This window comes from Fistularia commersonii, chromosome 9 (genome assembly GCF_037954325.1).
Source record: "Fistularia commersonii isolate RoL2024-O1a breed Wild chromosome 9, RoL_Fcom_v1.0, whole genome shotgun sequence".
NCBI lineage: Eukaryota > Metazoa > Chordata > Actinopteri > Syngnathiformes > Fistulariidae > Fistularia > Fistularia commersonii.
The window spans coordinates 5,158,019-5,168,710 of record NC_141292.1 but is presented as its reverse complement, the minus strand read 5'-3'; the positions used below and the strand labels follow the sequence as shown (position 1 = coordinate 5,168,710).

The 10,692-nt window shown below is 38.7% G+C and overlaps 1 long non-coding RNA gene across 1 annotated transcript; it reads left to right on the top strand.

Annotated features, from left to right (window-relative positions):
* The first annotated feature begins 5,553 nt into the window (after positions 1 to 5,553).
* LOC147231040 (uncharacterized) lies at positions 5,554 to 8,811 on the top strand. The gene is made up of 3 exons (XR_015106638.1): positions 5,554 to 5,737; positions 6,096 to 6,138; positions 6,641 to 8,811. It is a non-coding gene; the product is annotated as an uncharacterized LOC147231040 (long non-coding RNA).
* The last annotated feature ends 1,881 nt before the right edge of the window (positions 8,812 to 10,692 follow it).

The window sequence follows — 10,692 nt, the reverse complement described above, 5'->3', positions numbered from 1 at the left end:
TTTTATTTATCTAACTATCTATTTAATTATTTTCTTTTACTTCCTTTTTTGTCTAGCGTTAAACATTTCTCACAAACCTGTGACACTGTTAACTTCTGATTACATACAGAACGAATGTCCTTATGTCCTTTGCTTCCGCATCCCTGGTTGTTTCATTGACTTTTGATTCTACCTTGCCATGATTATTTGTGCATATGTATATTTGTTTAAACTGTTTATGTTCAGTTAAAAAAAAAATGCGGTAGCTTAAGTTTAGTGGTTGCTAAACGTCAATCACACAAGTGATTTGGTTCAATTGAGTCGATTGAGTCAGTTTTGTTACCAAAATATAGACCAAAAAAGGAACGGAATACAAAATCATTAATCCAGTCATTGGGTAATTATTTCTTCTATGCAATAGCCCATTCCATATCCAATGCTAATATAGTGCAATAAAATAATATTACAATTAGATAAGATAAGATAAGATAAGATAAGATAAGATAAGATAAGATAAGATAAGATAAGATAAGATAAGATAAGATATACTTTATTGATCTCCATACGGGGAATTCTTTGTCACAGCAGTGCAACAATGACAGTATAAATAAAAGAGACTATCCCAGTACATATCTTGATATATATATATATATATATATTTCTTTTTTAATTATTATTTATTTATTCATTTATTTTAAATTGATTTGTATATATCTATATATTACGTTGATGCTTATATCCTCTTCCCTTTTTAGGAGGAGCTGCTTCTGTAACAAAAAGCAATTTCCCCTCAGGATCAATGAGGAGTGATTCCTACCTCTTATCCTGCACTCAGGGTCATGTGCAAATGATTATAAGTGGAGCAAAATTTAAACATATCAAACGTAGAACTAGGACTAAACAGAACCCATCAAATCTAAAATGTGCAAGGGAATATAAATAAAATTCTTATAATATATATGTATATGGATGTTTTATATGTTATATATCATTATCATACATTTAATATATATATAATTCAAAGCAAAATAAAATGTGATTAACTAAATTGAATTAAACAAAGAATATATTTAGATAGATAGATAGATAGATAGATAGATAGATAGATAGATAGATAGATAGATAGATAGAGATCCCCCAGTTCTAAACCCAGCATTTATATATATATATATATATATATATATATATATATATAATTTATTTTTTCTTTGCTTTGAATTATTTCCATCACTTAACATATTGTGCTTTTTTTCAAGCATCCAGTCATGCCACAAAGTGGGTCAGAATCTTGATAAAACCCACAAAATGGAGCAGAATCCTTGTGTGTATATTCTAAATTCTTCTGAAAACAACTATCATTGGGGTTACATTAATGTCTGGTTGATGGTACTGATGTTGTACTGCAAGTCCTGCGCACACATGTTTTTTGTTCCCTTATAACTTCTTCAGCTCATCCACATGTTGCTCCTTCTGGAGTCAGCTTGAAAAGGTTTGGAGTAGTTTGGCTCTTGAATCACATTCCAGCCCTGCTCCAGTCCCATCTGCAGCAAATACAATCATGGGAAAAAAACAATGGAGAGCAACTACCGGCACAAGCCATCCTAGGCTGACATCAGCACCTCCAGCAGACAGGGACACTCCCAAAATTCTGCCCGGAGTTACATATTCTGTGTTTTTAATGAGGGTAATTACATCCTACTTACTGTATTCCAAAAAGGGTTTGCTGTCCACCAGACACAGTGAGACAGGATAATGAGACAAATTAAGGGATGGCTCTTTTTTTTTCCCCCAACCCTTGACCAATCTTGTTTGCCTGGTTGACTGGACCACCCATGAAATTCTTCCCATGAGCAGAAGACCGGAACAAGCTATTCAAAGACTTTCAGCTCTCCCTGCTGTTTCCCATGCAAAGACATTCATGGATCACCACACAGCATGACCAGAACTCCATATCCTGATTTCCACATTGCTGGACAGAAATCTGTGGTGGGACTGTTCCATATAACAGCCTCTCTCCTTTGGACCTGTGAAAAGGCTTCTTTTGGGGTAAATGGAGAGGCGTCTTTTGCAAATATCATCATCTTCCCAAGAAATAATACATACAACAGTGCAACACTGCACCACATCCAGTTAGGAGGCTCCGAGCTGATCAAGTTAAAGCTTCCCACTCCAGGATTCTCAATGTAGGTAGCCAAGGCCCCTGCTGAGGAATCCTCATCTACAGTCCATACATGCATGCATGAGGGATAATTCTGCAACTGGCAACTACAAGCATGAATAAATAACAGTATAATCCCTTGGTTGTGCATATTTATATTATCTAATTCTGTTACCAATGACAGATGAGACATAATTAAACAACTGATTGTAATGCTAGTTTTGGCCAGTGCCATATTGACGGGCAGCAGTCTCAATCTTTTTGACTGGTTGTTATATTACACCAGTTACACAAAGCTGAGATATTAGTTTGTATAATTGTAATTATTCTTATAGAATTAATCAAGGTAAGTAAATGCAGCATTTATTGCTGATGTTATCAATCACTGGAGAATTGCCAAAAATGCCACTTTAGTGAGATAACATTTGTTTGCAACACATTTCATCGAATACATTTTTCTTTCCACTGATCAATTTCTCAAGTTGAGTGTCGCTGATTGCACTGCTTTATAAAAGTATGCAGTTGTGCTGAAATAATGTTTCATATCATTTTGGCTGCATTTGAATGACTTGGTCTATGACAGACTTATTTCACCTGCTGCTGGCCCTGACAAGTATGCAGTACTTCTCCCCATCTGTTTTTCACTCTCTCTCTCTCTGTTGTCACTCTCTCTCACACACACAAGGTGCTGTAGCTTTATGTGAGTTGCATAGTTAATATTTTATACTACATGGGAAGTTGAAGTATTTCCTGCTGACTTTTTTATCCAACCACATTTTTGATAGGTTGAGGGTTCAAAATGTAAAGAGAAACATTTTAGCTGTTTCGTTACAGGAAGTTTTGATCGAAATGTACCTTTTTCTACCCTAAATTGACTCTTTTCGTATGAGAGATCCACAAAAAACATTTCACGATATGATAATTTCACGAGCTTTTCAGCGTTTTGCTTTATTTCTCTACCTTGTTACATATATATTATCTGTAAATGTTGATATTGTTTCTTGGCTATCTAAACAAATCCCCCTTTCTTGTAATAATGGTTGAAATGACAGCATGTTAAAAAGGTCGCCTCTGCAGTACTTTAAATTGACCATTGGGAGGCAGTATTACATCAGTCAAGCTTAGAGAGCAAAGGGTTTACCACCAGGAGACTAAAAAAAACAATCCTGATTTGCCAGTGGTTAAGAATAATTTGTCATTTTCCCACACATGTCCATGCAGTCCCAAACATCAAACAAACATTTTGGTGCATTTGTCAATTGACAATCGCAACTAACGACTTATGTACATAATTATTACACACATAGCATCTAAGTAGATAACCGATGTACAAATTATGTGATAAAAATTTAAAATCATTGTTTTTTTTTAGTACATGCAGTCATGCTCACACAAACTTGCTCTCACTTTCTATTGCACTCTCAAACACACACACACATACACAATGAATATCAAATATACCTGCTAAGCTTACAGCCACAGGATGTTTATGGTTTGGCACTAAAATCATAACAAAGAAGCTGTGTGTGTGTGTGTGTGTGTGTGTGTGTGTGTGTGTGTGTGTGTGTGTGTGTGTGTGTGTGTGTGTGTGCGTGTGTGTGTGTGTTTTTCAGTCCATCATTTCAAATGAAAACTCATTTTAATAGGTTTCTGCTGTTTCCTAATGATAAGCTTCTTCAGGCTCCTTCCTTCAGTCTCCAGCGTTACATTTGGAGTTTTTTTTTTCTTAATCCTCAAACAAAATATCAACAGCAATAGCTCATTACAGACAACGGGGAGCAACAAAAGCAAAATGAGATTGAAGTAAGCTGATTTTAGATTTACAACTGAGCAACTTAAATTTGTTTCTCTTTCGTGAGCCGGCCCGTTTGGCAAAAACAAAACCATCTGCCTGTGCCTTTTCTTGGGCTCTCTGAAAAATGTCATATTGTTTTTCAAAATGTTGTCAGAAATATTTGTCTATTGATATATCACCAGGGAACTGACACATGAAAATACATTTTTGTTGTTGTTGTTGTTTTCTCAGCACTCAGAAAAGCAAAACATGTTGTGTTTTTTACTCCTCCTTGACTGCGTTTCACTATAATCCTAATTTTATTTTCATTTCTTCTCAATTTGTTTGGTTTCAGAGTTGGACCTTGCGTGCATCTGGTTGTGTCAGCATCCCATCTGACGACCAGCGTCTCTCATCCGCTGTCTACGAGCGATCGGGCAGCACCAGTTGTTGCTCTGGTGCAGCGGGATGATAATCCGAAGGTGGAAACACCCTTGTCATCTTAACACCGCTCCATCTGTTTAAGCACTGATTATGCCAGTAACACGGAACCGGCGCAGGCAGAAAAGAGGACAGACCCCTCGCTGTTTGTGATGCTGATGTTATTAACTATTGAAGGAATAAATTCTCCAAACCTGCCTCATTCAAGACAGTCAATTAAGAATTATTTTAAGCTATAATTTTTTGAGATTGTGATGGTTTGAAACAAATGATGGGGCCACAATACATTTTACTGTACTCTCAAAAGACAAGCCAAACTGCCTCTTTTGCCTTAAAAGTAGATAGATACCATCAACCCTTCTTCTGATTTTCTAACTTATGAGGAACTTTTTCTTTCAGGAGTGATTATTGAATCATTTCTCAAGTAATTGCTATAACATTGATCCAAACGATACTGCACTATCGTCCGTAAAGATTAAAAGAGTAGACTTTCCTCTATTTCAATTTTCCACATTTCATTTTAAATGGATTGCACTTTTGTGCTTGTGTGCAGTTCTAAGCACACCAATTCCTCCCAGCTCTTCTCCACTACCGAGAGCCTAATGTAGTTTCTGGAGGCGAAACCCGACAGCAGTCAAGACAGCGTGCTTACAGTAGCAGTAATGTGTCAACATGCATGGACTGATGAATATGCAAAGCCCGGGCTTATCATAAGGTATATACATAGATTAACTCCCCGACCCCTCATGTGAGGCACTCTGATGATTACCTTCAATCTGTGCCCTCTCTAATTTAATCAGTGGGATTTACACACTCGTGCATATCAAGCTGTTAACTTTGTATTTTTGTCGTTTCAACTTTGGACAACTCAAGATGCTGTGAATGAAAGATGACCGATGAATCTGTCACAGTGCACTGTTGTTTATCTTGGCAATTCAACGACCAACTCTGGGCTTTAAGATTTCTGACACCACCCTTAAAGGAATATGTACTTTATTAAAATGCCCAGATCAACACAGTTATGGACCCCCACCCTCACCCCTAAATATTAAAGCAATCACTCAATAAAATCAATTGATAACATGGGGAGGCGGGGTTGGGAAAGTGAAAACAATTTGCATAATGGAGGAATCACATCTAATCTTATCCACAACTCACAACTCAACAAGCCCGGGAGCTGCAGAAGGATGAAAGAGGGGACGGGACCAGGAAAGCGACGGATGAGTCTCGGCACCTCTGACTTCAGCAAGAGTCAGGGTTTTTATTCCCTCGGACCCCTGTGGACTCCTGCAGCGCCGTCTGATGCACCAAATATCCTGGGAACAGACAAACGGAATTTGCCTCATGTCTACTCTTTCTCCGGTTTCCCTTCATCTTATTCAAAAGTATGTCATGTTTACTATAACTGTCAACGCTATGTTTAAGAATAGCTACACACTTTGCAAAAAGGAAATACGGTTCAATATACCAATTCCATAACCCTTAGACCGCAGCTGTGAGGAGAACAAATACAGATAGGAAGCTCACTGGAGGTATACTCGCAATAAAAATAATAACAATGAATAAATAAATACCAAAAGAAAGATTTCAAATGAATCTGGGATCTTGGATTTTTTTCCTTCTGTATGCATGTAAATACACGGAATTTTTTTTTTTTTTTTTTTTTCTCACCGGTTTTCCTTTTTTATTCTGAACTTCAATGCAAAATCCAAATTAACCGTGACATTTTTTCTCTTGTTCCAGATCAACAACAGCGGGAGTTCCATTCTCTTCATTTTAACTTCAGGTAATTCTTGAAGACAATTTAATTGAGTTCTCTGTTTGTACTGTTTTGGTCACTTACCAGTTCTTTTTACAAGGCAGATTGGTGAATACATGTTTTAATCTGTTGTTGCTATATATATATGTATATGAGTCATAAAACTGTTACATGAAGATAAATTGTGCAATGGTCAAATTTAACAATCCTGTATTTGAAAATGAACATAATCTTTTGATTTTATGTAATTGGCTTTTCCACTTACCACCTCAGATGTACTTCCATAGCAATATCTATCTATCAATAAAGTATATCTTATCTTATCTTATCTTATCTTATCTTATCTTATCTTATCTTATCTTATCTTATCTTATCTTATCTTATTTTATCTTATTTTATCTTGTCTTATCTTATCTTTTTGGAGTATAATATCACCTGAAGGCGTTTATAGTTTCTTGTTTTTTTATATTTATTGCAACTGTTGTTATAATTGGTGCCATTTGTATTGCATTCCCTGTGTTTTTCTCAGGTGTTTCACTGAGAAGTGACACAACTGCTCTTCACATCTGACAAGCCTGAAGAAATCGCTGACCTCCAGCTTTTCTCGGTCACGGGGGATCACGTGATCGTCGGCGCAGGACACCGAAAATAACATATGGGGATGCAATTTTGAAAATTATTGATTTGTGTTCACAGATGCCTCTGAGACCCTCTGTCTCCCACTGAGCTCCGGGACTGAATAGAAAGTTATGATCTAATCAGGGGGAGAAACTACGAAAACGAGCCTCGATCCCGCTCACTTGCAGCCGAAGCCGTTGAGGAAAAATGACAAGGTTTAAATTTTAAAGATCAGTACAAGGCAATGCGCGTGCCTGATGATTTAAGGAGCCTGTGCTGTCGGTACAGTATGTCAGCTTATTCATCACATCTGTGCGTTTGTCCTTTGTGGATGCGGGTGTCCCTCGAGTGTGTTTCATTCTGTCTGTCTGTCTGGTAATACTGAGTCTCATGAAGCTGCTTCCCACTCTGTTGTGGCTCCTTGTTCTTGGCCTACTTTGGCTGAGGTGAATTGGGGGCAGCTCGAGTCTATGGGTAAGGGGATTAGGTCTCCAAACACGCTCCTCTCCAGTTTGGGATTTTGCCCCAATGCCAGACACTTAAAGTCTGCCAGGGATTAAGATACAGAGAGAAGTAAGAGCGTCATGTATTGTGATGTGTGCAGGGAGATTTTGTCAACAACAGAAAGAGGATGAGGAGGGGCGGCTGGTGGTTAATAAAAAAAATAAGATGCATGTTTGGTGATATGATCTAATACTTCGACGCAGCATTTGTTGACCTATTTGCGTGAGGCTCGTGCCACGATGTCGGTCAGTATGTTTTCAAGGGATAAGACATAATAATAGAGAAGCTGTTCTTTTGATTTCCTTTGTATTAATGGATGATCTCTACTTAATTCTGTGCTTTAATTAGGAAATGGCTCATATCCTTGCCCGGTATTATGGTACTTACAATTTCCTGAATTTGGAAACAAAAGTAATGTCCACGACACCTTGGCACGAGAACATTCACCAATAATCCGAGTAAGAAATCACCATCTGATAAAGGCCGAGCGTTGACACGGGACATACTTGACACTTCTATTCAGTTTTTTCTAAAAGTTTACATTTTTTCTTCATATAAAAAGGACATAATCTAAAAATCAAAGTACTGCCAAAGGGCATACTGAGACCAAGGGGAAAAAACAACAGGTGAAAGAGGATGCCAAGTTGCATGTATTTTGCAGTGAGCAAAATGCCACACTTACTGAATTATTCATCAGACCAAAGGATAAGAGCATCAGTTTGAGGTATTAGTGTTGCTGAATCTCATATGTGGCTTTCAGGAGTCTTTGCAAGAGTCTGTCTTTTTCTTTGTCCTGAAAGATTGGGGGCTGGGGGGTCCTCCACCCCTCCACTCTGCGTCTGGAGGCTCCTCCTGGGTTAGAGGCCACTGCTTCGTCCCGCTCCTCCAGGAAAGTGGGTCATGAGTCTGAGACTGTGGGATTACGACCGTCAGGCAGGCGTGTGCCGAGCCACCTCTTAGCCACAATGTTTAGACCCACCCTCCCCTAAATGATAAAGAAAGGACAAAAAAAAAAGAAAAAACATGAGTCCACTCGCATATAGACAGACAGCAAAAAGTAATACATTTTAACAATCATCCCCTAAATAACTGAGAAAATAGAATTGGGAAAGAATACATATCTATTATGTTGGATCTTCTCAAGTGCATTTTCAAAACAGATACCGTGGTAGCATTCGTGCAAAACAGAATAACCGTAACTATGGAAATGTCTGGATTGCTGGTGTGACAATCCCAAAGGAAATGCACGGCACCAAAACCTTGCTAGTTCAGCAAAAGTGACATATAATGGCGTCACAATGATAAATGTGAGCTTAAAAAAAAAAAAAAAAACTGAGCCCAGTGATGGCAGTGGCATGCCAGTTGTCTGATACTCACTGACACTGAATATGATTAATCAGCAAATAAATTAGTAACAATAAATGTATTCATTTTGCAAGAATGAAAACACTCATCATTTGAGGTAACTGTTGCCTTAGGAACCCAATTCTTAGCATCCCCATCTCTCTACCTGTTAAAATTGAGAGACGTGGATACTGTTAATGTGAACTTAGCACGTGAGAGGGCCCACTGGGGAGATTAGGGTGAATCCAAGAGCGCATAACTTAAATTAGTTATACATTAACATCGAAGGATTTGGTAATTTGTAATGCAAGCGAAAACAATAAAATAAAATAAAATAAAATAAAATAAAATAAAATAAAATAAAATAAAATAAAATATGAACAAAAAGGATAATACAAAGGATTACACCCACATTGCCATCCTCTAAACAACTAGTTATACCATTGACTGCCATGGCAAACCATGGCGGACACTTTACCAGTGGGCTAACTAACTATTAAATGATAATACTGGACGTTATTGGCATTAATATTATGATACAAGCACTCAGACCAGATTCCACAGATCTTGAGCAGATATGTATTCAGTTAAATTAGCAACATTAGGTCCCAATTGGCTCTGGTGGTACTTGATCATGAACCATCATGAGCTACATCAACCCGGATGTACACACTAAAACTTAATATTTTCGATCGTTTGCATTACAGTTTGCAACACCGGAATGTAAACAGTTCAGCAATTAGAAAGCTTAGTAGATTCTCTTGGGAAATGTGTGACATCGCTGAAAAACCATATTGTTGTCATTGTTTGTAAATTGAGCAGCATTTATTTATTTATCGCAGACGTATTAAATACATGAATAATACATCGCATTGATTCCATTACATGATCCACCACACATCCCCGAGCCCTGCACATCATTCCCGACTGCATGGGAGACTCATCGTTTCTACATTTGTCTGTATGACTCAATAAAAGTAGATGTAAACTTTTAAAGTTGATTCCATATTTATGGACACTTTTTTTCACTTCATCCTACAAGTCAGCTATTTTGAATTCTTAATTCTCCGCCCTCAAAAAAAAAACAAAAAGAAAAAAAAAACACCAGCAAGCTGGAAAGACCTCACAGCAGGCAGGCATCTGTAATGACAAGCCAGGTCAGGCCTTAGCTCAGCCTGAAAGGTTTAAACTCTGACCTCAGGGCATTATTTCAAGCTTTAGGATAGCTTCACACTGCCTGATATTTCCCACCCCGGACAAAGACGAGCGAAAACACAACATAACCAACCAGGTCCCCAGACAGGGTGTCAGACCTGCACCCCCCCACCCCACCCCACTCCCACCTATATAAATGGATGGACAGTTGTTGGCCTTTATTGTCTGAGCATGAAACTAAGGACACATGTTGGGTAGTAAAAGTGTCAAGGCCTGACTGAAGGGCCATTGTATCTCCTTCCAGTGGTAGCCGCCATCCTTTGTTCCCCATGTTGTTCATCATTAGCATATCAATATTCAGAGGGGTTGATACCGGGCAGAGGTGGCAGCCTTTTTAGCCCAGAGTGGACCCTCCAGCAAGCACAAAGCATCCTGCTTTGGACTCGAGGACCAGCTGTTGGGTTTAGCCCGTAAGATATTGGATGAATCGAAATTGATTTTAAGGGTATGATTTACACGAAAAAGAGTTTCGTGTTTGAATAATGTTTAAAATGACTTATCACGCACACTTTTGACCTATACAACCAGTTCACTATACTATGGATCTCTTGGGATGAACAACAAAAGGCCAAGTGGTGTCACCCATCCGGCCCCTCACCACCCCTTCGGCGTACATCCCATCCCTTCCTTGACTCAAGCCAGCTGACCCCTAGATTGGCAGGCCGGGGGGACAGTTAGCTTTGTGTGTTATTGTGCGTTTGCGAGGCAAAGCCACCAAAGAGTGTCGGTTACTACGAGGGCCGAGCAGAAAAGCGGTTGGGCAGTTTAGCCAGCTGCTGGGGGAGCAAGCCACGGCCGGCCTGGTCAGTAAACCCCTTGCCAGATGGAGCCATTTCAAAACAATGAGAGCCGCTCTCTATGGTTGAAAAACTAAAGGACCGAGAGGGTGGACCTTTAGCT